At 35.5% G+C, this 27,844-nt stretch overlaps 1 protein-coding gene across 7 annotated transcripts in view; it reads right to left on the bottom strand.

Moving 5' to 3' along the window:
- The window catches only part of FOXP2 (forkhead box P2), a 536,491-nt gene that overhangs the window by 339,122 nt on the left and 169,525 nt on the right, over positions 1-27,844 (bottom strand). For all 7 annotated transcript variants that reach the window (XM_076006560.1, XM_076006561.1, XM_076006557.1 and 4 more), the window contains one exon: positions 26,462-26,552. The gene's annotated coding sequence lies outside the window, so the exon portion shown is untranslated. The remainder of the gene's footprint in view (positions 1-26,461; positions 26,553-27,844) is intronic.

The raw sequence follows: 27,844 nt of genomic DNA, 5'->3' as shown, positions 1-27,844 counted from the left end.
TTAATGTGAAAACCTCATTTAAAAGTTACCAGATATTCATGGTTTCACATAGTATGGATTCTTCTCACCTATCCTCCTTTTAAAAAAAATTTTTTTGAGAGGAGGAGAGGGAGGCCACCAGAATATCCCTTTTGTCACACAAGTATAGAACAAATAGTCTTTTGTTGTCTGGAAAAATTTAAATAATGGTAAAATAATCCAAAGTAAATTCTTTAGAATCTACTCTTCTATTTAATAAAGTACATGTTATCTTAGGAGTGTAGCAATCTCTAGGTGAGCTAGAAATCTTTAGATCATTTGCTAAGGGTTGGGCTTGCCCTTCCCCTGTTTTCTTCTACAGATCGTCTGCCTATACAAGGCTCCAAGTTTGCCAGGAGTTAGAAAAGTTTTGCCTTCTCAGGGTGGGGCTGGAAAGGCTATGCCTCTATGCAGAGAAGGAACCCGTATTCTGTGTGAGTCTGACAAGATTGTTCAAAGTACCCTGAGAACAGAGACTAGAGGTTACACCAAGAAGCTACCAAGACAAATTTGTAGAACAGCTGAGTTGAGCACTCACGATTAACTCTGAGAGTGACTCCTCAAATACTTTGAGAATATTTAAGTCTTTCCTGCTACACAGGATGGAGTGATTGAATATAGAATGTTTTAGGTCCCTATGAATCAGTACTGAATGTGGTGCCAAGATATAAAAATAAACAGAAAAGTTACAATATAGTGAAATGGGAGCAGGGAAATAGGAAAAAAAAAATAAGCCACAGGATCAAGTGACTTGAATAATGAGTAGTTCTATATTAGTGGCATCATATGTAAAATGCCATAGGAATGCATAGGTGGTAGGGATAAATCCTACCTGACTGCAAGCAGGGAGGACTTCAAAGCAGAGGTGATTTTTAAGCAGGGCTTTGGGGGTTGAAGTGATACAGAGAAGGTAGAGAGAAGAGGCAAATCTTTCCAATATCGAAAATAAATACACATTCGTGAAATGGCATGCTGTATTCAGGAAATGATGAGTAGTTCAGTGCCAGCAGTCTATAGCCAACAAATCAGAGGTGACATAACTGAACATAAAGGGAGCAGAGTGTGGAAAAATGGTGACTTTACAAAGTGTACGTATTTTGAAACCAAGAACTCATGGTGAAATGCAAGTCTTACACACAAGCTGCCTAAGACATTTATAACAGCAATTCTCTGGAGATCCCAATTCATTCTTCTACCCATCAGGAAGAAATAGGATGCTTCATCTAGACTTCCAGTGTGACTCTAAATTTGAAATCTGCATCAGTAGCAGAAACAATGAGATTTTTCAGGGACCTGGGACATTAAATATTCTAATTTTAGTCCCTGCAATGCAATAAGTTATTAAATAATTACCAAACACAATTCAAAACATACAAATTGGAGTCATCTATATGACAATACTCATATATAAACTCAAATAAACTAACTTCTAGGAACCAAAATAACAAATGCCTAGATTTTTCTTTCTTGATTTTTCTACTAAAATAACTACCTGTTTTGGTAGTACAAAGATAGTTACTGTGCTAAAATGTATTTGTAACTGAAAAATCAACATTCATAGTACTTTTACAATCATTCACAGACATGTACAAAGCAGCAAAAAAATCTGACCTGCCCAACACACACATGTCCAGCTGAGGTTGGACAAAGTGACGCTCTGCCTTGTTTCAGCTCTCATACTGTGAATAAATGTCGCAGTCAAGGTCTATTTAGGGCCATATTTGTGCTTTTTGTTAGTGATTTATCCATGTAAAATAGGCCTCTAGTGTTGTGCTGAGGTGCTGACTATTGTTCCTAAGTGTAATAAAGTTGCGATGTGCCTTATGGAGAAACTATGTGTGTTAGTTAAATAAGCTTTGTTCAGGCATAAGTTAGAGTGATGTTGGCTATCAAGTCAATGTTAATGAATCAAAAACATGTTAAATAAGGTGTTTTTAAACAGAAACACACATAAAATGAGGTTATGTATTGATCAGTTGATGAAAATGTTGTGACCAATTGTTCAATATTCACTAATTCAGTGTTTATAGTCACTATAGCACATAACTACTGCAAGTAATGAGAATTGACTGTATTTATGTTTGTGTGTGTGTGTGTGTGTGTGTGTGTGGAGTGACTTTCTTTTTTATAATATAGACTACAGATAGTAATACTCAAAAATTTGTATATTTGGTGGGAATGCACAGAACACTCTAGTTCAGACTATAATCCTTCATGCAACAGTATGGTTGATATTGTTATTAATCATCTGATTTCATCAATTAAAAATGATTGAATAATGGAGGTCTAATGGGAAGAATATAAACCTAAGAACCAAATAAGCCTAAATTTAAATATTAACTGAACCCCTTACAAGTTGTGTGGGTTTTGGAAGTACTTAAACTTTATGCTTCTAAAATTCCTCTTCTATAAAATGGGTACTCATAAATATTAAATTATATAAACCAGAAAATATGACTAACACAATGCCCAAATAATTTTACTTACTTAATGAATATTAGTTTCCTTCCATTCTCTATTAAATTCCCAGAGAATTTCTTATAAAATTATCAGAGGGGAAATTTAAATAATTTAAGCCTCCTGGAGTTTGGGGAAAAAAATCACCTCAAAAACAGCAATGGTCACCTGGATTGACATTGTTTAGTGTAAGGAAGGTGAAATATAGGTATCTTGCTGACAAAAATATTATCAGAATTTTGTAGCAACTGTTAGAGTGCTTAAAGGTGATGCTTATTATTTCTGAACCACTTTTTTTCTTCCAGAATTTAAGCAGTAAAACACAAGGGACACTAAACAAATCACTATCTATATAATCACAGCACATAGGACACCAAAAACTGCATTACTTTATCATTTTCATGATAGTTGTAGAATATTGCAGCCAGGCCTCAGAAAATATATAGCTATTTATAATAATGAGGCAGACAGTAAATTACAAATAAAAATATTCTTCTGATTTGATAAATATACCTTAGGGTGCCAACACACCCTCTTTCCAGATTTATAATGTGGTCACCTGTTTACTCACGCAGCAAGTGCTTATGTAAGTACCTACTATATACTAGTCCTAGGCTAGGTTCTAGGATCACAAAGATGAATAAGATATAGCTCTTAGCCTCAAACTTCCATTAAGTCAAAGGGTCACAGTCATTTTATATAAAACTATATCTAGTTTTATAATACAATATCATAGGCTTGCTTGTCCAATAGAACTATGTGAAAATTGCTCAGTGGAGATTGCTTAGGTGGTTCAGTGCACTGCATGTCTATGGTCTATAGACTCCCATGCTGTCTGAAAGAAGCAAAGAGCAAAGGCATATATATGACACCTTTCTTAGCCAAAGACAGCTAAGGTAGAGCAGAATGATCAGAAATGTTACCCAAGAGAGATGTTTACAGTTATATTTGTCAATGGAAAGAATTTTTAAATGATTATATAAAAGATAAGGATATTTTATTATCTATGATAATGTCTTTTAAACTATGACCACATCCTATGGAAAGAAAAAAAATTGTTATTGAAAACTCAAACATATAAATGAAAGCGTCACAGAATATTCATCTATAATAAATAGAATATAATTTATATTTTATTCTTTTCTATTCTTTTGGGTTCTGCTTTGTTCTATTCTACTTATTCTGTTACATTATATTTTTTAAAAATGCTACTTGCAAGGTACTAAATTGATTTTATAAACCACTAATGGAACAGGAGTTTTCAGTTTGGAAAAGATATTAATATGTTGCAACTATACTCAAAATAAAATGTTGGGTTATAATTATCCTAAACATAATATATACAGATGATATGTGTTATAACTGTAAATCCTTTTTTTCAGTATTTTAAACATTATCCAAAATTATATAATTTCAGTAACAATATTTTAATAGTTTTTCCTATAATAAATTAACTAATTCATTGAAATGAAAACAAGGGATTCTATATTACTTTACCAAAAACTCTCCCTTTTAGAGGCCCTTTGCCTTCTCCAGAAAGATGTTCTGAAAATCAGTGGAAGTATCTTTGAAGATTAGCATCCTAAAAGTTATACACAAATTGTGATAATTGAGCCAAGTAACTCATCAATAAAACAGTCAAAACTATTCTATGAATCTATCTTCATAGTGGTATCTTTTAGCTTTGAATATGTCAGACACAAAATATAATCCCGCAGAATATGTAATTTCATTTCACTGAACTATACATGGAGTAAGTCTAAAGACTTATCTTATTTTCAAAGAGTCTCTGGACTGTGTGTGATTGTATAATAAAGCTGTTTAGTGACAGTATTTGCTCTTCTGCACCAAAATGGGGGTTGCAGAATACTCTGGGAGACAAGATGCAGAGGTAGGGGGTGAAGTTCTATAGAGATCTTTTGGTGAATTGTCCATGAGTGTCTCAAGTTTTTTTTTTTTTTTTCAGCATATTACAGGGGTACAAATGTTTAGGTTACGTATGTCGCCTTTGCCCCACCCATGTCAAATCTTCAAGTGTGTCCATCCTGCAGATGGTGTGCACTGCACCCATCAGGTGTGAATATACTCATCCCCTTCTCCCCGCTCCCATCTGCCCTGACACCTGATGAATGTTATTACTGTATGTGCACTTAAGTGCTGATCAGTTAATACCAAGTTTTTACACATCTTGCTAGGTGTGTCAAGAATACAAGGCCCTTCATTGTTTTTTCCCTGGAACATTTCTCAGGGTTGTATATGCAGTGTGCAACCTTGAGGAATGAGGTAATGTTGCCCTCCAAGACAAAGAACAGGCTAACTTTCCACAGAGTATCAAGTGGTGGATTTCCCCAACTCACTGCAAACCCACTGCATACATAGCATCTATCTGGGCTGTATCATATCCATGTAAGATTTGAGGGAAGGGGAATCAACACAAAAATGCTGTTGCTTATGCTGCCTGCTGTGTTGTAATTCAGTCCTTTGTCTCTGACCCAGATATCTCTTGTTTCCTGCCAGTATCCATAGAAGAATAATAGGCTGATTATCAGACAATAAAGTAAAACCAAACCCTAAACCCAACAGGTTTATGAAAATAGGATGCTAATAAAGACATGGTGTTCTGGAATAGGAAGGAAAAGGGCTACACGGGTCAGGTTTGAAGAAATGAAAAGACTCTCTGGGATCTATAAGTGAATGCTCTTGCCCATGTGGGGGATGAGGGGTGAATAAGGATTTATGATCGAAGATAAATTAACATCTGAGCGTTAAACAGTGAGATGTCAAACTAAAATAAGCTGCCCAAATGATGACCTTGATTGCTGCTCACTCTTCTAAGGGGAAGTAGTAGAATAGGCTATTTTATAGACAAGTCCAGCAACCATAGTCAAAAGGCAATGTGGCTACGGCTACTGAATCATGGAATTTCCAAATCTAAAATAAATAGTGTTGGCAAGCAAGACCTCCCTATTCAATATGGAGATTTGGATGAATTGAAAACATTAAAGTTCATTTGGTTGAGCAGTCAGCAGGTAGTCACTCAAAAGTGAGAGTACCCACAAAGTCTTGCCTAATGACAAAGGCTGGGCCGAACTCATGTGTTTGGCCCCTGCTGCAACCTGAGACTTAGCTGATAAGGAGAATAGGACACTGTCTTCATGAGGGTCTGAAGGTTCTAAGAACTAAGGCAAAATACAGCAGCATATACACGGGCAAAAACAAAAGAGGTTTCTGGATCTGGGAGATACGCAAGGAAGGGGTGCTAGTATTCAAGAACCAACTCTAGTGCAAAAGGTCAACAATTATCAAGAAAAGTAAAAAGTAGATTGATAAAGAAGTAAAAAAAAGGGTGGGCTTCAACTCAGTGTCCTTCTCACTACTCCTACTGTCCCTGTAAGGTTGACTCCCTACTACCCTCCACCCTCTGTGTGCCAGTTAGAGAATGGCATGGTCTCCTGAAAGTTGTCACTATGGCTCCCAACTCATGCATGCATCAGAGGCCTTGGTTTGAGTTCCTACAGAAGGAAAATGCACCGGAATTTAACACATGTGGTTTAGCTGGGGATTGCATTGGTTGGACTCTTTGTGACAATGTACTAATATACGTGGCTTTCACTGTTAAGTTATAATTGGTGTTGGTCATGTTTATAATCTCTGTCCCTTAATTGTCAGAGGAGATTCTCCCATTTAGGGATGTCCACATGAAGACAGGTGATAGAGAGACCTATGGTTGACCTCCCACTTCCCCCATTCCACTATCCCGACCTCTTTCAGGTTCTCTAGAAAAAGAAATATAGAAACTTGAAGAGGAGAAATAGAAACAATAATTTTAATCAAAAACTCTGGTGTCTGCCAGAGAACTCAGAAAGACCATTTCCAGTAACACAGTGCCACCTGCCTGACACAGCCACTGTGCATCTGCTATTATACTCTCCTAACACCTGACACATGGGAGATCCTTGTGATTCTCTGGCCTGGCACTTCCCTTTGAAGGTAGGTCAACCTGGGTTTGATAACTAATAGTATGAAGTCAGCAAGAGTCTTAATAGGCTTCACTACTCAAATGGAAATGGTACATTAAAGAGCCAGCTAGCCTGGACCTAGTGACATCTCAGTTGTACATGAACAAGGGGTGACTACCCCTCTGGGAAAAACCTTCTCCCTAAATACACCACACAAAGTAAAGCTGCTATCTCAGTGGGTCCCTCAATTTTGTAGAGGTTCCCCTAAATGCCTGGAACCGCTTCTCTGATACTTTGGCTAAGTTGAAACCATATGATGTTCTTTAGACTGCTGCTGCTTAGTCATTCAGCTCAGTGGGCATAACTCAAGGAAGTCTTGTAGAACTAACCAAAACTCCACTTTATGAACTTGGTACATTGTTACTAGATGTCAGACTGTTGACAATTGCCCAGCTGTTTGGTCTACCACATAAAACACCATATATTGGGCCATGCACTGGGGCTCACACCTGTAATCCCAGAACTTTGGGAGACAAAGGAGGAGGATTACTTGAGGCCAGGAGTTCAAGACTAGCCTGGGCAACACAGTGAGACCCTGCCTCTACAAATTTGTTTTTAAAAATTAGCTGGCTGTGGTGGCAATGTGCCTGTAGTTCCAGTTACTTGGGAAGCTGAAGGAGGAGGATCATTTGATCACAGGAGTTTAAAGCTACAGTGAGCTATGATCATGACACTGCACTCCAACATGGGCAACAAAGTGAGATCCCACCTCTTAAAAAGCAGAAGCACAAACACCATAAATTTTCAGATTAAAGATGCTTCCCTTTAGGGTTGAGAACTATGGGAGAAAATTTTGGCAGCTGATCAGACAGTCTGGATCACTCCTGTAGATGCCCACATTAAGATACCATTCACTGATGAGATCAATTTGAATCAAGATGCTGATCAAGCCTGCCCTAGCCAGAACACCACTATTGCTACCTAGATCCATAACTATAGCAGTCATGGAGTTTAGACCTAAAAGAGATGACAGACGTAAGACCAGAAATCTTTCTGTCATGGTGCATCCACCATCATCAACAGGACACACAATAGGACTCTGTTTCTGATGCAGAAGCTGCCACTGTGCACCAGACTTGCAACACCTGCCAAAAGCTGCTGCACTGGTGCAGTGGCCAAGGAGGCCACATTTTGCATGGGGTTTGTCAAGAACTGTGAAACAGTCTCATGTGAAAGGTAACCAGTTAGCCAGTTTCCTAAACTTTAATTTTCTTAGGGTGATGTCAAGAGGGCCAAGTGACAACTGCAGACATGGGTTGTGATAAAGGAGAAGATCATTGAGCTTAGGGAACCAGGAGCTTTTGTCGTGGGAAATAAGCTTGTCTGATCTTTATCCCAGAAGGATATACCATCTTTATTATAAGAGACAGTCAAACCTGCTCTCTACTCCAAAGGAAAGCTGTATCTCTATCTTCCAAAACTGTTCACTATGTACCCTTAAACAGACACTCTCAAACAAAAGAGCAGGTAGTACCTCTGCTCACAAGATGTGTAGAAACTTGAGAGCACCATGGAGGATTGTCTCCCAACAGCACTGACTCCACCTGCCCTTGGCAAATTGACTATATTGATCTTTTGTCTCCCTCCCAGGGCTACTGCTGTTGGTGCTTCACTGCTGTTGACACATTTTTAGATTAAAATGGCACTGTTTCAATCTAATCAGCCAACTTTAGCCACACTCTTGTGGTGCTTGGAACTTAACTATGGCATATTTCAGCTTTATAGACCACCTATAGTCTGAAAATACTGTATTTTTTTTATTGCAAAGGTCACCCACAAGGGGCTGAAAGCCAGGTTAAATGATGAACAGTCCATGCTTCTACCTTCTGTAGGCATCTGGATTGTTGAGGACTGGTATACCCTCCTCTAAAGGCAATTCAGAAGGATTTCTGATCTTATCTCCTGTTATCTCTTTTTGGTCCACACACCTTGGTAGGACAATTTGGTCATTGAATGCAACTGTCCCAGAAAGAGCTTATCTCTTTTTGATCATCTCCTGGATAATGATCAGGATGAAAAGGAAGAGTGTTATATAGACCTATTTTAAAAATTTTGGATTCTACTCTGACCATTCCTAGATATAATGCATTTTATTTTATCCTAACAGGAATCCCCAGTCAATCAAGTTAGTATACCTTCCAGGTGGCAACTCACTTATGAAATTCAGAAACTTAGGAAATTCAGATTTAATTGCAGATTAGTCCCCTGTATATTCTAGTTGGATTAACATCATCCTAGCTCATGAGTATAATGACCATTTGGTTGAGTATACTGCTCGCCAATCTCCCTACAGTGGCCCATGTGTGCTAGTGGGGAATATAGTAGATTTCTATGTCATACACAAGCTCTTCCTTTCATTTCCATTTTGCTTCTTCAGATGAAAGGTCATGGTGAAACCAGGGGATGTTTGGAGAGGAGATGAAGTTACAGCACTGGAATGTGACCAAGTTTGTGGTTGTGGAGTATAAGCACCTTAGACCCTGGGAGGTAGAAGGGAAAGAACAATTACTGCTCTTTTGCCTCCAGATCTAGCATCATAGCTCAACAAAATGATCATTGTCCACTTAAGTAAAGCAGCTCCTGCAGCTAGCAATCCGACTTTCTTGTCAGTTAGTCATCCTATCCACTTTCAATGAAATCAGAAACACTAATGTGAACATGATCATATTGGAACTGTTCTGCTGTGCTTGATGTCATCACTGGAGACTCCCAAACATCCCCTTCCCACCACTATCACCAATATATATACAAACACATGAAATATTCCAATGCTATTTAAATATGCCTGATATAAACTCATCTTTTACTCAGTGCCCAACAGCCCTCGGTTTACGGAATATATGGCAATCAAACCTGCAGCTGTTCAGTGACTCTGCTTAAGTGACTTAACCAAATTAATGTATAAAGGTGATTCAAATAAAGCTTAGCAACAAATTTCAAAGAGAAGTTATGGGCCCCTTAAAATTACATGTTTGCATGTGAGGAAGAAAGGACCATATACTGTATCTACTAGGGGTTTATTTTTAGCTCACCTGTTCCCCCCTATAATTATTGGTAATGACACTGATGATCAACATATCCACATAAACTCTTTGTGTGGGTCATAGTGGATAACTAATTGGCTTTAGACTATATCTTACCTGGCTAAAATAAGGCTTGCTAGTGTCTCCTGGTACTTACTTAAAATGGGCTAGGTCCAGGACCAGGGTGGAGAAGCATAAATGAGGTCAATACTTACAGGTTGCCTTAATCCGGCGGCTTAACATCCTATTAATAGTAGCCTTAGTTAAATGCTTTATTAGACAAATTGAATGGTTTGATCACAACCTCCATAAGTCAGATTAATCAGAGTGGCCAAACAAGGTAGTTAACTCATGAAAATTCACCAAAAACCAAGATAGCACATGTAGTAAGCAGAATAATGACTTCCCACAGATACCCACATCTTAATCCCTGGGAACCTGTGAAAATGTTATGTTACATTGCAAAGGGGAATTAAGGTTGCAGATTGAATTAAGATTAATAATCAGATGACCTTAAAATAGATTATCCTGGATTATCCAGTGGGTCACTGTAATCACAAGGGACCTTAAATATGGAAGAGGGAGGCAGAAGAGTCAATGTCAGAGCGATGTGATGTGAGAAAGACTTGACTAGTCATTGCTGACTTTGAAGATCGAAGGAGCCTCCAAGCAAGGGAATGTGGGCAGCATTTAGAAGCTAGAAAAGGCTAGAAAATAGATTCTCCCTTAGTACCTCTGGAAAGGAACATGACCCTACTGACACCTAGACTTTAGCCCAGTGAAATCCATTTCATGCTTTTAATTTCCAGAACTATAAAACAGCATATTTGTGTTGTCTTAAACCACTAAGTTTTTGGTAATTTGTTAGAGCAGCAATAAGAAACTAAGACAGTATAGGGTTCAGGGGTGGAAAAAACATCCTCCATGAGCCTCTGACCCTCTTAAACTTCTTGATAGATGCACCAAGAAACAGACTCCATCCTATATTCATCTGGTGTATTTCTTAAGGTTGTGTTGCAGTGAGCAACCTTAAGAGATGAGATATTATATCTCTTTGGGACAAAGAGAAGGTTTGCTTATTGCTTTTTATAAAAGTGTCAGATTTCCTTAGGTCAGTGTTCCTCAGCTGCAATGTAGACACACTGTGTGCACAGCATCCATCTGGGCCATACTGCATCACCCCTGTGGCACTTGTGGGCAAAGAAAAATAATACAAATATACAGACGCTCATGCTACTTACTATGCTATCACTATACAGTCCTTTGTCTCTGACCTAAGGGTTTCATGTCTTTTTTTAGACTCCATGAAACAGTAACAGATTGACTTATTAGACTTTATGTGTGTAAGTAGTGTGAAATCAAATACCAGACCTGACACTCTTCACTAATCTAGTGGAACACTGAGCGTCCTATTACTTTAATTTGTAAATTCCATTCTCCAAATCACCAAAGATTAGGGGCAGAGCTAAAACTGATGGCTTAAATTATTTTTCATGAAGACAAACATTAGTTTGGATACACTGTAAAAAAAATAAAGCACAATTGTTTTCTTACTACTCTCCCCTTGTGCCCAAGAGGCAGTATGTGTAAGTGGTTGAGACTCACTAACAAGAATTCAAGTCTGGTTCTTCTTATTAGCTATGTGACCTTGGGCAAGTTATGTAACTCAACTGTAAAAATGGGAACCCATACTACTAAGTGAAGTATCCCAAGAATGGAAAAACAAGCACCAGATATATTCTCCAGCAAACTGGTATTAACTGAGTAGCACCTAAGTGGACACATAGGTACTACAGTAATAGGGTATTGGGCAGGTGGGAGCGGGGAGGGGGGCGGGTATATACATACATAATGAGTGAGATGTGCACCATCTGGGGGATGGTCATGATGGAGACTCAGACTTTTGGGGGGAGGGGGGGAAATGGGCATTTATTGAAACCTTAAAATCTGTACCCCCATAATATGCCGAAATAAAAAAAAAATGGGAATAGCAGTACCTACATCATAAGGTTGGTGAGATATTAAATGAGTTAATATGTGTTAAGTGATTGGAATACTTGGTAAATTTTAAATGTTTATTTTTATTTAGATTATTAACTGCATTTCAATGAGATTCAGTCAGGACTGGTGAGCATCCAAGGGGTTAGCAGGAAAGAAGAAACAGTTCCGCTTCTAGTTCCAAACCTCTTATTGCAGCAATTTGCTCACAAATGAATAAGGACTGGACATAATATAAAATAATGTTTTCATAAGATTTTATAGGAGCTTATAAAATATTGCAAATCATATTTTCAACAAGTCATTCAAGATGGATCTCAAAAGCAGAAATTTATTCAGGAAAACTACCTCTGTATTTCTCTGTTAAAGTGTATTCAGTGAATTTGAGTAAAAGAAATCTGATTAACACTATAATTTAATTTACTTAAAGGAGATGTAATACTCTAAAACTATTGTTATAAGGAGATTTATTCACAGAAGTAAATAAAATTATTATGAAGCTGATGAAATGACCGTATAAGCTATTTTACAAGAGGGATATATTTTTCCTTCTTTTCAATGAACATTTAAAGCTCTCTTTCAAGCTCTTGGTAAATCTATTGATCTGTGAAACACAGTGCACTCCAGGGAGGCAATTCAGTTGACGTTTTATATCAAATGATGAGATGAATAATGATCATACCATTTGGTAATTAAACGTCTTACAAACCTTTTAAATAACAGAATGTCAAAAAAGTCAAATGAGGTCAAGCATATTGTATTTTTTCATTCTCATACTAAAGATATAAACAATAACCTTAAAAAGTATCCAGAATAAGAGGGCATAGTAAAAATTGAATAAAATGCTTAAAGATAAAATATATATGGGGTATTTAGCTTACAATTTGGCTGTATATGTAATGTGTTTTCTTCGGCACACAGAATTGGTTTCTATTCTTAAATGTAGTGCGTTTAAAGTTGATAAGGAAATATTTCAAACCACTTTTTTCAATGTGCAAACATGGTAAATATTAACTAGTATCAGAAAAGATAAAGTATAACTAAGAGAACATGGGTTATGAAGAAAATAAGTCATCTGAATCTCAATTTATGAAAGTTTCACATATACTTTCTATTTTAACATAAAAATGTAGGATACTTTTAAGAAAATGTATACATTTTATTTATTCTGCAGTCTAGCACTGAGCCTTCCCCCACACACTACCATTCTCCAGTTGATTAATCACTAAAGAGTTTAAGATGTAAAAATTAGAAACCCATATTAATTAAAGAGCTTTAGAAGCTAGAGTGTTTATTTTGGTTTGCTAAAGGCTACTTTCTTGGCCATAAATACTAGGTCACTTATATTATAATACCATGAGCAAACAATTCTACAGTGAGAGATTTTAACTTTTTAAAGTAGTTCTAGGCCAGGTGCAGTGGTTCACACCTGTAATCCTAGCACTCTGGGAGGCCGAGGCGGGCGGATCGCTCGAGGTAGGAGTTCGAAACCAGCCTGAGGGAGACCCCATCTCTACTAAAAATAGAAAGAAATTAATTGGCCAACTAAAAATATATATACAAAAAAAAAATAGCTGGGCATGGTGGCACATGCCTGTAGTCCCAGCTACTTGGGAGGCTGAGGCAGTAGGATCGCTTGAGCCCAGGAACTTGAGGTTGCTGTGAGCTAGGCTGACACCACGGCACTCACTCTAGCCTGGGCACAAAGTGAGACTCTGTCTCAAAAAAAAAAAATAAAATAAAATAAAATAAAGTAGTTCTATATTCCTATTTGTTATTACATAGACTATAATGTAGGATACATTATCTAATTATAATTGCATTGAAAGTCCTTCTGTTAAATAGTGAATATATTCATTTTAATCATTATACTTAAAAATTATTAAACAGAGTCTTATAAAGGTGTTTGATAGATTTATAATAAAGCCTACAGACATAAAAATGTAAAATAATAAATAACTAAATAAAAATATCTTATGTTTCATTCTTGGAGTAACACTTTATGCTATTAATGTTCTATTTTATTATATTTTAATTAAAATTAGCTTACTTTGTAAGTTATCAATCATAATAGGTCCCAAAGTTTTTAAATAACCAACAACTAAATAGTGAAGAAATAAAATAACTGGTCTAAAAAGTTGAGATTAAAAGTACATTATCAATAAGATTTAATAAAAGAAACTAGTTTGAGATTTCTAAGGCACACAACAAATATGAAAGAATGCACTGATTAAAAAAGCATGGGGAGTAAAAATTAGTTTCTATAAAAGATTAATTAGTAAAAAATGTAAAAAGAAAAGATCAACAAAGAAAAGAGGTAGGGATAATGATTTTTCTTTTTCTTTTTCTTTCTTTTTTTTTTTTTTTTTTTTTTTTTGAGACAGAGTCTCACTGTGTTGCCTGGGCTAGAGTGCCTGCTGTATCAGCCTAGCTCACAGCAACCTCAAACTCCTGGGCTAAGGCGATCCTCCTGCCTCAGCCTCCCAAGTAGCTGGGACTACAGGCATGTGCCCCATGCCTAGCTAATTTTTTTTCTATATATTTTTAGTTGGCCAATTAATTTCTTTCTATTTTTAGTAGAGACAGGGTCTCGCTCTTGCTCAGGCTGGTTTTGAACTCCTGATCTTGAGCGATCCTCCCACCTTGGTCTTCCAGAGTGCTAGGATTACAGGTGTGAACCATCGTGCCCAGCCTGGGACAATGGTTTCTAAAGGGCATGAAAGATGAATCCTTCCATGGAAGTCATTCTCTGTTCCAATGCTTTGGTCAAGTAAGCCTTCTACTAACACCCCTTAATGACTTTCAGATTCCCTTTATTAACTGAGATTTCCTTTAAAACATCAACAATTCCTTACTAAATGTCTTCTGTTTCCCAAACATGTCTTAAAATCTTCCCAAATGTAAATATTGTTGACTTCAATCATACTTTCTTATGTGTGTATAGGATTTTTCACGATCAAATACGGTGAAAATTCCAAATAGCTCAACTTTATCCTTCAAATATCATTTCAAGCTCCACATTATCTGTGACAATTACTCATTTAACAATAAGTGATATGGGGTTTTATTTCCACTATTCATAATTGCTTTATTTACCTATTTCTGCATAACAAGTTCCTACAAACTTAGTAGCATAAAGGAACATGCATTTATATCATCCTACAATTTCTGTGACTCAGGTGTCTGGGCACAGCTCAGCTGGGTCATCTGCTCAGGCTCTCACCAGGCTGCCACTGAGGTGCAGATCGGGCTGTGTTCTTTCTTGAATCAGGGCCCTCTTCCAAGCTCATGTATAAGCTGGTAGGATCATTCTTAGATATGTAGCACTGAGGTCTCCATTTTCTTTGTGGCTCCAGGCTGGGGGTTGTCTCAGGTCCTGAGAAGTTGCCTGCAGTTTCTTGCCACAAGACTATTTCACAGGCCCTCTCAAAACATAGCTGCTTGTTCTTCAAGTCCATCTGGATAATCACTTGCTCCAGGCTACTAAGATGGAGTCTCATATGGCATACTTATGGGGATGACTATCCCATCACCTTTGTCATATTCTGCTGGCTAGAAACAAGTCATATATTCTGCCCTCACTCAAGGAGAGGGAATTATACAAAGGTTTGGCTGAATGAGGAATTGCCTTTGGGTGTGTCTCCCATCATAATTTATACGTTAAAGTTATAGATTCTAAAACCAAACTGGTTCAGTTTAAATATTGTCTCTACCATTACTAATCATGTCTCTGTTTCTTCATCTTAAAATGGAATAAACGTCACTACTACCTCCTCTTAAAGTTGTTGTGAGGATTAAATGAATTAGTATTTTTAAACTGCTTTTAAACTGTGAAATACCAGACAAGAAGGAACTTTCATATAATTTTACATTAAGTAAATGAATACTTGTTCATCCATATAAATTTTTAAAACCCAATGGTTTTACAATCAAAATTTCATACACTGTGACTATAAAGATGTATACTGCCATTTCTCTGATTCATATTCATATTTGCATATGTGTAAATGCATATATTACCAACCACTGTTATAAAGATTCTTAAAGAGCATTCAGATTAGTTAACAAAAATCAAAATATGGAATTACATTCAAGAGAGCAGTCAATAAATATTGTTCAGTAATCATAATGATAATTACAATCTAGCAGTTAAAATTCAATAGGAGTAAATTATGGGTTGACTTCTGCTAATCACCAGCCTCAGAGACTTATTTCTGCTTTTTATCATACTAATAACTAATGTTCAGTTCAACTTTTTAAATGTGGCCCTGTAGTGATTGGTAATACCCCTATCATTTTAATTATCTTCCATAAGCTGACTAAAAAGTAAGACAGAAGGCCACAGAGAATTTAGACAAATGACAAGTACTGGAGGTCAGAAGACAAAAGACAAAGAGACTACTTTTCTATTCCTTTAATAACCTTTCTGGACCAGTACTACTAACAGAATCCGTTTAACTCCCCAAAGTTTCTGGAATGATATGTTGCATAGTTGTCTAGCTATACGGTGTATATTTTTATGATTGCAGAATTAATTTATAGTATATTAATTTCTAGTATATTTTTTGTTATAATTATATAAGATAATTGCTAAACCTATAGTGAAAACAAAAATAAGGTTTCAGAATGCATGGTTAGCCTACTAAAATTTTAAAATAATTATAAAATAATACCTTTCAATTGATTGAAAAACTAATTACAAATCATTCTTACCAATTCTTTAAGTAGGTTTCATGAGTACTTATTAATATTTTCATACCTTAGTTCATGTTTCTCTACCTGAAAGTAAAGTGAATTATTTTAAATACATTCTATAATTCAGAAATTAATTCATTTACACTATGCTAGCTTCTAAACATTTAACATACAGAGTGTGAAACCACACTGTAAACCTCTTTGTGCTTAAATACATACTGTGATTTATGCTACAAGCAGAACCACATGAGGAGGGGAGCTGTTCAATGGCCCTGGTTAATAGAGCACTGGGTAACTTTGGAGCCAGACTGCCTTATTTCAGAAGCCACACATTAATTGGATAACATTGGGTAAATTACTTAACCTTTCTGGGCCTACTTCTTCATCTGTAAAATGAATATAATAATGACCTCTAATTCACAGGTATCCACCCCTTAGGCTGTGAGTATTTAATGGGTTGATGCTGGTGGATCACTTAGAAGGGTACTTGGTACTACATTAATGTCAGATATTATTATTGTTGTTGTTGTTCTTATTATTATGATTACTACTATTATTATTTGAAGGCCAGGGTGCTGACTGAGAGTCCAGATAGTAATGCCAAAAGAATACACACTATCCTCAAGTTAATAATGTAAAGAGATGATTAAGTATCTTAAAAAAAAATTTAAGAATAATTCTGTTTTTCAAAATGTGGCTCTTTTGCTACTAGTTTTCTAATCTGCAGTTTGGTATGCTGCTAAAAGTCCAAAATACATTGTTAAAGGAATTAAGTTTTGTCAATATCTCACTGTAATGCTCTCCTAATTTCAAGAAAACTTTTCTTAGCACATGATTTCCTGAGGGCAAGTTCACACTCAAAACCAAAATCTCAAAGGAGATAAATGGTTGGAGTCCATAGTAAATAAGATGCACTTCTGGATAGAGGAATGGATTTTTTTTTAAATTTTGGCATATTATGGGGGTACAGATTTTAAGGTTTCAATAAATGCCCTTTCCTGCCCTCTCCCCACAAGTCTGAGTTTCTAGCATGACCATCCCCCAGATGGTGCACATCTCACTCATTATGTATGTATATACCCACCCCTCTCCCCCCTCCCACCTGCCCAATACCCTATTACTGTAGTACCTATGTGTCCACTTAGGTGCTGAGGGATGGATTTTAACATTTACTGATCAATCAGAGAAAGATATGTACAGAATATAACAATAAAAATAAATATAAAATACAAAGGTACTAGAACACTAAACATATAACATTATTTAATAAATATTGGGTAACTACATTTTCAGGCCAACTACATAAGAAAAAAATTGCAATGTTCATTCACAAGAGAACATGAGGCATATTTATTTTTAGTCAGCCTTGCATGCTGCTTAACCCCGAAAGTGACCAAATCTTATGGAGAGAAACTAGTCAAAGTCATGGTCAAGAACTAAAGTAGTTCTTGATTGATAGCATTACTTAAAAGGGCAAAAGGCAGTGTCAAAGATTTCTTTCAGACAGCTCACTGTTCATGTGAGAATGTAATGTGTGCTTTGTATCTACTTATGACAGAATCAGTTGAAATCACTATAAGGAATAGTTAATAATTGTGAGAACTGATAGACTACTGAGTACTTAGAGATAAGAAAAAATGTATTTAATGGGATAACTAAAGAGTAAGCATAAATCATCACCTGAGAAACAAATGAAATGTATTAGCAAAATTTTCAAAATTATACACATTCAAGAAAGGCATAAACTGAAATTATCTTGAATTGGGGGAAACTACAAGAGAAATTATAGAAGAAAGTATTAACACAGATTATTTATAAGTTTGAAGAGAAACAGTCTTTAATTAACAAGTTCAGAAATTTTCCAACAAAACTCTTTTATTGATCTTTCCTCTACAAATATTTACCTTTAATCTGACTGAGGCAATAAAACAAGATATCTTCATTTCTCTGCATCATACTTTTAAAATATCTCCATGCAAGTGCTCAGATCTTTGTATTTTACAAATTAAACGTGTCAATATGTATTCATATGGTATCATATGCTACCTAACTGCATAGGATTCAAGATGTTAAGGTCACTCTTTTTTCTTCCTCTCCCAAGTTATTTAAAATTATAATATAGGCCAGGTGCGGTGGCTCACGCCTGTAATCCTAGCACTCTGGGAGGCTGAGGCGGGTGGATTGCTTGAGGTCAGGAGTTCGAAACCAGCCTGAGCAAGAGTGAGACCCCATCTCTACTATAAATAGAAAGAAATTAATTGGCCAACTAATATATATAGAAAAAAATTAGCCGGGCATGGTGGCGCATGCCTGTAGTCCCAGCTACTCGGGAGGCTGAGGCAGAAGGATTGCTTGAGCCCAGGAGTTTGAGCTTGCTGTGAGCTAGGCCGACGCCATGGGCATTCATTCTAGCCTGGGCAATAAAGTGAGACTCTGTCTCAAGAAAAAATAAGTAAATAAAAAAATAAAATTATAATATATGTAAAAAACATCTTGTAATTATACTTTGAATAAAAATAACATTTTAATTCAAAAAAGAAAAAATTTCACTATACCTTTCAAAAAAGATTGTTCTCATGTGAACACATAATCTTAATGAATAAAATGCTCAAGATTAAGAGCATCTTTTAGTAGGCTAAGGTTTATTATTATTTTCCAACCTTAAGATTCTAGAGTGCACTTTTACAAATCTATTCATTTGTATTGTTTATTCAATTCTCTGAAACTACTGATCCATGCACTTAAATGTCATAAAAAAGAAAAAAAAATCATCACAATATTATAGTCTCAAAAGTTTGTATTCATATACTCTCTTACAGAAGGCTCATTGTTTAAAACCAAAAATATGGCAATTGAGAATTATATCTAACATTTAATTGTACTGACAAAAATAAATATTTTAGGTACAGTATAACAAGAATATTTACCCCTTGATATGCTGAACATAAAAGTATTCTTTTTCACTGCTTTGACTTCTTCATGGGCTTAAACCTGCCAAATTATTCCATTTGATTTCAGAGAATTCTCATATGGCAATCTATTTTATTTACTTTATCTTCAATAAAATGGTTCAGTGAGCATTAGCAACTCTGAGACGCAAGTTTCAATCAGTCCTCAGGCAAAGGCGTCAATCTATATTAGACCTACTGTGCTGTGAGTTGCAGCTAGAAAGTTGGAATAAGGGAGAGCAATAGTGAAAATATGAACCGGCCTAATAAAGCCACAGTGAAGAGAAAGAAAGCTCTCTCCAGGCTCTCACATGCATTGCTTATACAATACCAGGTGCCAGGTTCAACACATGAAGAGCTCCTTAATAAGGCTGACAACTAAAAGGAGGCTTCAGACTCTAACTTTATTTTACATGACACCTACAGTAATAGTCCTCTGTTCTCCAGCAGACAATAGTAAAAACTTGAATTGCCAACAGTTAAAAATGAGGTTTCATAGTCACCCCTTGGATATCATGTAGAGGGGAAAAAAACTAAAAACATCCAAGCTGCATGGCATCTCTTTTATAGCATTTTCATACAATTACTAATGTAACAGTAGTTTCAGTGGACCTTTCCTTACAAATTTGTATGACATTTTAAATATAGCTGCTGCATTAGATTTTAACCACAAAACAATCAGTAAGTTTGAGCAACAACTCATTTTGGAAAATGATATCATTAAAGACTAATTCCAAGAAATGTGGAGTAGTACTGTTAGATGCCGTGAAAATGTCTCCCAAAGCACAAACTTTGTAATAAGTGATGCTGGTTCATATTTGATATGGGCTGTAAAAAGCAGATTATTGTAATGGTGCACTTCCCAGCAAATAAGACCATTAAAAAGGTACTTAATGTTCAGTTGAATTGAAAAGCAGGCCAGTTAAAATCTATATTTTGCTATTTTGTATAATAGTATCAAAAATGTTACTAGCGAATAGCTCCAAGCCACAGATTTAAAATTACAAACGTAAACTTTTTTTCATATGAACAAGTTTCTGTTTTCTTTCTCTTTTTAAAATATAATGCAGTATGTTTTCCCAGATTCTATCATCACATCAATAGGAATGAAATTTAGAATGATGGTTTTATGAGAATTTATAAAAGAATAATTGCTTTTCTATTACTTCCTGATACATACTTCTCAACTCACTTTTCTGGAGACCAAATGTATTATTTTTCTAGTAAACTCACCACTTCAAGGTACAGCACTCCAAATATGTGTACATTTATCTGGATACTTGCATCTAACTCTATTATTTACAACTCCATAAAGGAAACTAAAGGAGAAGAGAAAACTAAGCATGATGAATTAGCAGAATAGATCCTGTAAGCCCAGATCCTGTAATGGCAAGAGTGTTTATACCAAACAGCTCTTCTACAAAATAATGTATACCAGAACAGCACCCAGACCTACTCAGCCCCAAATAAGCATGACTCTCCAACACTGCTGTGATTAGTGGGCATGATATAAAAAGTGGCCTCAGCATGTTAAAAAATCAGTATTCTAGGTGAATCTAAACATTTCATATTTTCTTCTCACTTGGCTCAGTATCTTATAAATATACATGCCTATCTCTTTTACTACATTTGCCAGCGAGACCATTTATTTGGTAGACTATTAATCTTTGTACTCCCTCCAAAGCCAAGGACAGTGTTGAAATTTGTGGAAATAATTTTAGAGATGAAAACTTATATAATGTATAAATTATCTATTGTTGCATGAAAAGATTACTCTCAAACTTAGTAGTTTAGAACAAAAAATATTTATTATTTCACATACTGAGGATCAGAAATCCAGGCATGCTCAGGGTGGGTGGTTTAGGCACAGGGTCTTTCAGGAAGTTTCAAGTTGTTTGGGGGTTCCTCCCTGCCTGCTGAATGGAGACCTTAGTTTCTCACCAGGCTGACATGTCTGCCCATGGCAGCTAGCCTTCCCCAGAGCAATTCACAATAGAGGGAGAGACAGAGTGTGAGTGCACGAGAGAGACAGAAGTAGAAATAAGAGAGAAAGAACACCCAAAGTAGACATCTTCATATCTTATATAACCTAATCAAAAAGACAACATACCATCATTTGTGCCATATTCTATTGCCACATAGGCTATCCCTGGTAAATATGGGAGGGAAAAATACAACAGTGTGAAAACCAGAAGATGGACACCATCAGGGATCTTCTTAGAGGCTGCCTACTCTGCCCATGCTCTTGACCTCAGTGATTCAGTTCCAAATGTGTAAGTTGTGAATGGATTCTTATAAGTGATTTAAAAGTTGTTTGAGGTATGTTTCAGATTGCTGAGTCAATGTAAGAATGGATAATTTATGAAGACCATCTTTTGAAATATGACTCTCAAACTGGATAATGGCCATGAGACCACTATTCTAAATCGAGAAGGTATTTTATATATTCAGTGAATATTTCTTAAGATATTATTTTATGCAAGGCTGCAGAAAATGCATAGAAGAGAAACACACATTCCCTGATATCTATGAGTAGCAGGGAAATGAGACTAATGATCATGTACCTGTAACATCAGATTGGGTATAATAATATGCAAGAAAAGTCCTGGGCTACCTAAAAAGGAGGTAAGAAACAAGAAAAGTATAATGGGAGAAGCATAAATTTAAATGTGCTTTAAAAAATATGGAGAAATAGAAAGAAATAACAGAATATACATTGACAAAGATGTGGGCAAGTGTAACACATGCATTAATGGTCCAAGGTCTACATAACAGCGTAAAGAAAAAATGTTAGATATTTGGATTTTGTCAGATTCCGGAGAGTATTAAACACCAGCATAGGCTGTAATTAATATGGTGGTTTTAGCCAACTTGAAATAATGGATGAATTTTAGGCAAGTGGAGGAACAGGCTATTTGGAGTTATACCTTAAGCATAACCAAGAATAAAATTTTATAATTAACGATAATATTACTCTATTAAATGTAACAGTCATAAAAATTTAAAGTAATAGATTACATGAATTTTAAATTAAGAAGTTTAACATGCTGTGACAGACAGACCCTGGGGTAGCCCCATGTCCATGCCCTGTATAATTCCCTCCCTCAACTTGAGTGTGGGCAGCACCTGTGACTTGTTTCTAGACAACAGAATATGGCAAAGGTTATGGTATGTCACTCCAATGATCACATTAATACATATACACATATTTTATACACACACACACATATAGATACACACATATATATGGCTGCATCTTGCTAGCATGTAGTACAGACTCCCCTGCTGGCTTTACAGAACCAAGCCGCTATGCTATAAACTGTGTATGGAGAGTGCCACATGGGTGGGAACTTTGGGTGGCTTTAGGAGCTGAGGATCTCAGTCCTACAAGTGCAATAAACTGAATTCAGCCAAAACCAGTGAGTTGGAAGAGGACCCTGAACTCCAAATGAAATGCAACCTGGCTGACATTTTGATCACAGCCTTTAAAGAACCTGAGCTAAGCTTTGCCTGGACTCCTGACCCAAGGAAACTGTGAGATAACAAATGTCTACTGTTTTACACTTCTAAATATGTGGTAATTTGTCACATAGTAAGAGAAAACTAATATGCATACTAACCAAAACACAGAGAACACATTTGCATAATGTCCTGGACTGAATGTTTATGTTGTCCTAAAATTCATGTTAAAATCCTAACTGCCAATGTGATAGTACTAGGAGGTGGGGCTTTGGGGACATAAGTAAGCTATGAGAGTGGAACCCTCCTGAATAATGGGGTTAATGCTGTTATAAAAGAGACCCCAGAGAGCTGTCTCATGCTCTTTCTGCCAAGTGAGGACACGAGAAATTGGCAGTCTACAGCCTGGAAAAGGGACCCTCATAAGAATGCATGCGGGTTGACACTCTTATCTTGGACTTCAAGCCTTTGTTACTGTGATAAATAAATTTCTGTTGCTCATAATTCACCCAGTCTATGGTACTTTGTTACAGCAGCTTGAAACTCAAACACAGAATTAACTCATTTTTAGCATGTCTTGTAAGACCCATGATTACACCAAGGTTAGAATGCTATCCAGGATATTTGCCAGGTGACCTGAACAGTATAGTCAACCTCTGAAACTAACAGAATAGAAAACAAAATAGCACTAACATGTTTTGTAATGTTCACTATGCTGTTTATATGTATTCACACATTTAGTCCTCAAATCAGCTCTACAAAATAGGTATTGTTATCTCTATTCTCTAGATTGAGAAATTAAAAGGTTAGAGAGCTATGTAACTTGTACAGGTTTCACACATGGTAAGTATATTTTGGAACCATCATTCAAATCCAGGCAATTTGATTTCTAGGCTTCCATTCTCAATAGCTATACTCTATAGTCCTTCACTCTGCTTTTTTATGCAACAGAGTGTCAGCACATTGTGTATCTAAATTACTACTCAGTCACCCTCAGCTAAACTAGCTTCTTTTTTTTTTTTTTTTTTTTTTTTGACAGAGTCTCGCTCTGTTGTCCAGGCTAGAGTGAGTGCCGTGGCGTCAGCCTAGCTCACAGCAACCTCAAACTCCTGGGCTCGAGCGATCCTTCTGCCTCAGCCTCCCGAGTAGCTGGGACTACAGGCATGAGCCACCATGCCCGGCTAATTTTTTTTTTTTATATATATATATCAATTGGCCAATTAATTTCTTTCTATTTATAGTAGAGACGGGGTCTCGCTCTTGCTCAGGCTGGTTTTGAACTCCTGACCTTGAGCAATCCGCCCGCCTCGGCCTCCCAAGAGCTAGGATTACAGGCGTGAGCCACCGCGCCCGGCCTTAAACTAGCTTCTTGAATAGTCCATTTACTTTTTAATAATTTGAAAAATACAGCAAATATTTTTTCATGTATGATGCCTAAACTTTAATATTTATGAAATTTACCTCAATTTTCTATAAATACGTGAATGAAATTTATTTATAGTCCATTGAAATAACTAAAACATATTTTATTTAAAGTTAATACTCTTACAGTAGAAAATATGAAGATAATTGTGAATATCTTTAAGTAAAATGCATACACATTCATCTATCCATTTATCTACATACACAAATACTCTCAGTTGTAAGTTGTATGAAATATTTTAGTTTCCATTTTAGAAGTATTACTTACCTACAGCAGGTTACTCAACCTCTTTGAGAGGTAAAATAGGGATAAAACTAAACAAATAGTTTGAAAATAAAAAGATTCTATCAAATATTGACTTTAGAGATTTTCGGGGGGTAAAGGAACAGAGGGGTGGAAAATGAAGAATAATAAATGTTTAAAATAGCTATATGCCAAGTGCCAAATTTTTATGATGCTCCAATAAACAGATATATCTGTGCCTCATTTTATTGTTTGAAACCTGAGGTGTAGTGATTTACAAAAATTAACAAAGGTTGATAAGAAAGCTAAAAATTGGCCACAAGAATGCAAACCCATATCAACCTGTCTTCAAGCTCTTTGCCTCTCCAATATTTTATTCTTCCCTTACAATAATACCTCCAGCTTGAGGGTTCACAATTCTATATATTTCTAAGAATAAATGCTTTAATAGAATGCACTTTCCCATTAAAATGAACCTTTGGCATTATGCATATGCATTATTTACACCGTTATGTGGTTAATGTTCATTTAAAAATATAAAAAACTACCACTATAAGCACATAACTACCAAAAGTCTAATTAGCAAGTTCCAGAAGCAGTTTTGATGACTAACATCAAATGCAATTATATTCTCTTCCAGAAAGAAAATTCTCTATTTTAAAAAAATAGTTTCTTTCATGGTTCCATGATGTTCATTTTCAGGTAATTCCTGCTTATTACAAATCTAAACTCTCTCTGCTATTATACAAATAAATATCCTGTTAATCAAAAAATAAGAACTTTATATAAAAAGGTCTTATAAGATGGATTATATCAATATAACCATTAGCTATAGTAAACATATTAATAACCTCCCCCAAAAGATTGGGTGTTAGCAGATATATGTTCTAATAATACCTGATTGTTTATTATTAACTATGAAATCACAACAACCTATATTACTTTTTCCAAATCATTTTAATTCTTTGTCTTTCAGTTTATCTATTTACCAAAGAATAATAATGTCAACCTTACTTACATCACAGGGTTATTAAAGAGTAAATGAAGTAAAAGGTTGCCAAAGTGTTTTAAAAAATGTTAAATGCTATATAAATATAGAATAATGTTATTTGTGCATCTGGAAAATGATAAAGTTATTAAAAACAAACAAAAATAAAAAGTGTTAATAAAATACTTGAGAATTACTGAACTGTTTTATTAACAAACATTGACAACAATTTCTCAGGGACATTATGGAGTCTCTATCTTGATAAAGTTTTAGAAATTGGTAGAGAAATTCAGGCAGAAAGTGAGGATCCTGAGGCCTGTCCTACTCTCATAGTAAACCCCTTGATGAAGAATTCCAAAGAAGACAGGGCACCATGGTTCCCCTCTCTTTTGAGGTAAAGGTTAGGGAAAGAAATGATGTAAACTATTAGGATGCTTTGAAATATAACCTACCTAACCTAAAATTTCTTTTAAGTTTCTTTTTAAATTAAAATTATAGATTTAGACACCCATGACAAACTGCTTAATTGATATTATAGCTCAATGATGAAACTGAAAAACTAATTTTACATTAACATTATATATTGAGAACCTTTGTTTGTTGATATTATAAACATCAAGGAAAACTACCATGAGATTTAAAGATGTGCAACTTAAAAAGAAAAATATGCTTTCTAAGTAGCTGACTTACTAGGTCTCAAAAGGTTTATAAGAAAATAAATAAAAAAATAATTACTAGTGTGTTATTCTTGTCATTTTTTCAATAATTCTAGATTCTCCAAAAACCTCAATATTGATTATATTTTTAAAAAATAATACTGAAAAGACCAGCATAATAAAAGATCAGCAAAATGGTAACAAAATGCTCCAAGTACTTTTCTTGCTTATTGATTTCCTTTCAATATTTCAAAACCCAATTCATATTCCACATAAATGTATGCTAATTTTTAGAAAAGAAAGACCAAGTTTGGTAGGAAGAGAAAGACGGCAAGGAGTGAATGCACAGCTCAATACCATAGATGTTGATAAACATTTCTATTGCTATGCTTAACACATCTCTGTAGTCCACTGAAAACTTTTTTAACCTTTGGGCAAAGATATTTAACCAGAAATTACAGAATAAAATAAACATTAGAAAAACAAAAAGAAGCACAATGAGCAAAAGAGAATGTTTACCAAAAGGACTCTTACCTATTTCTTCTAGATCTTCTGTGAGACTTTCGAGTCAATCTTGAAATGGAGTCCTAGGAAAATTCAATCCCAGCATCACATTAGAGTAGCCCTATTAATAGAGAAAAATAATTGTTACTGCTTAGAAAATTAAGTTTGAATTTATGTCACAATTAGTGCAATGACTTCATAGAACATAAAACATATTCAACCTTAAAAAGGAGAAGTGTTAATGCATTCATTACTTTGTGAATCTTCAAATATGTATGAAATGCTTTTTGTACATTTTAATTTAGAGAACTTTAATTTAGATGCATTGCTTGGTACAAAGCAAAGACCATGCAGACAGCGTAATATGCATTTTCAAGAGATGCAGATTCTGTTTCCCATTCTTACATTGATTTTGCAGGTTTAAACTTTTTGGTGATTAAATTTTATAATTTATAGAATAAAATTATTTATCTCTCAAGGTTCCCAACTGAAAACATGACTGATTTCAATTGCCTCTTCAACACATACTTAATGAGCTTTGTAGGCCTTTTCACAATTAACTAATCGGTAGTAAGCATTTTCGCCTTATAATCACAATGTAAGAGTTATCACTTTAATGATTATTTGAATTTGTATTTACCAGACCAATTTCCCAGTTAGCCACTCTCTTTTTCTAGTCACTTCCTTTTTTAGTCTGAAAGATTTAGCTTATCCTTTCTTCGGCTAAAATGTGTTAAATGTATTGAATGAAGGTCCAATAAATTATAGGACTTAGTAGTGAATACATAAGTAAATAGGTTTTGACTCACACACCAACTCTGAGTGATCAGTACTGACTACAGAGAAAGCTGTATGGAGACTAAATCTGGCAACATCTGCCATAGGCATTGAAAGGGATGAGTGACATCACATGCCATCTTTGAGGAACATTTAGACATTTCACAAATTTTATTTAAATAATTTCCAAATGTCTTTGAGCTAAAGAACCTTTTTTTCCACAGAAAACTTAGTGAAGGTCCTATTAAAAATAAAGTATTCCACTACTCAATGACAAAAAACAAATGGTGATTTAGCATCTCTTATGTTATCCTGGATAGAGCTTGAGACCATCATCTGATGTGAAGTATCACAAGAATGGAAGAATAAGTACCACATGTACTCACCATTAAATTGGCACTAACTGATTAACATTAAGGTGTTCACATGGTAGTTATATTCATTAGGGGTTGGGAGGGTGGCATGGGTAAACTCACAACTAATGAATGTAGTGAGCATTGTATGGGAGAAAGACATGCCTCTAATCCTGGCCTGGGTGTGGCAAAGTCATAACATTTAAAACCATAAATGTTTGTGTCCCCATAATATTCTGAAATAAAAAACAAATAAAATATTCCAGTTAAATCATAGCTCCAA

This window comes from Microcebus murinus, chromosome 9, assembly GCF_040939455.1.
Source record: "Microcebus murinus isolate Inina chromosome 9, M.murinus_Inina_mat1.0, whole genome shotgun sequence".
In the NCBI taxonomy this organism is placed as follows: Eukaryota; Metazoa; Chordata; class Mammalia; order Primates; family Cheirogaleidae; genus Microcebus; species Microcebus murinus.
This window is presented reverse-complemented; position numbering and strand designations above follow the sequence as displayed.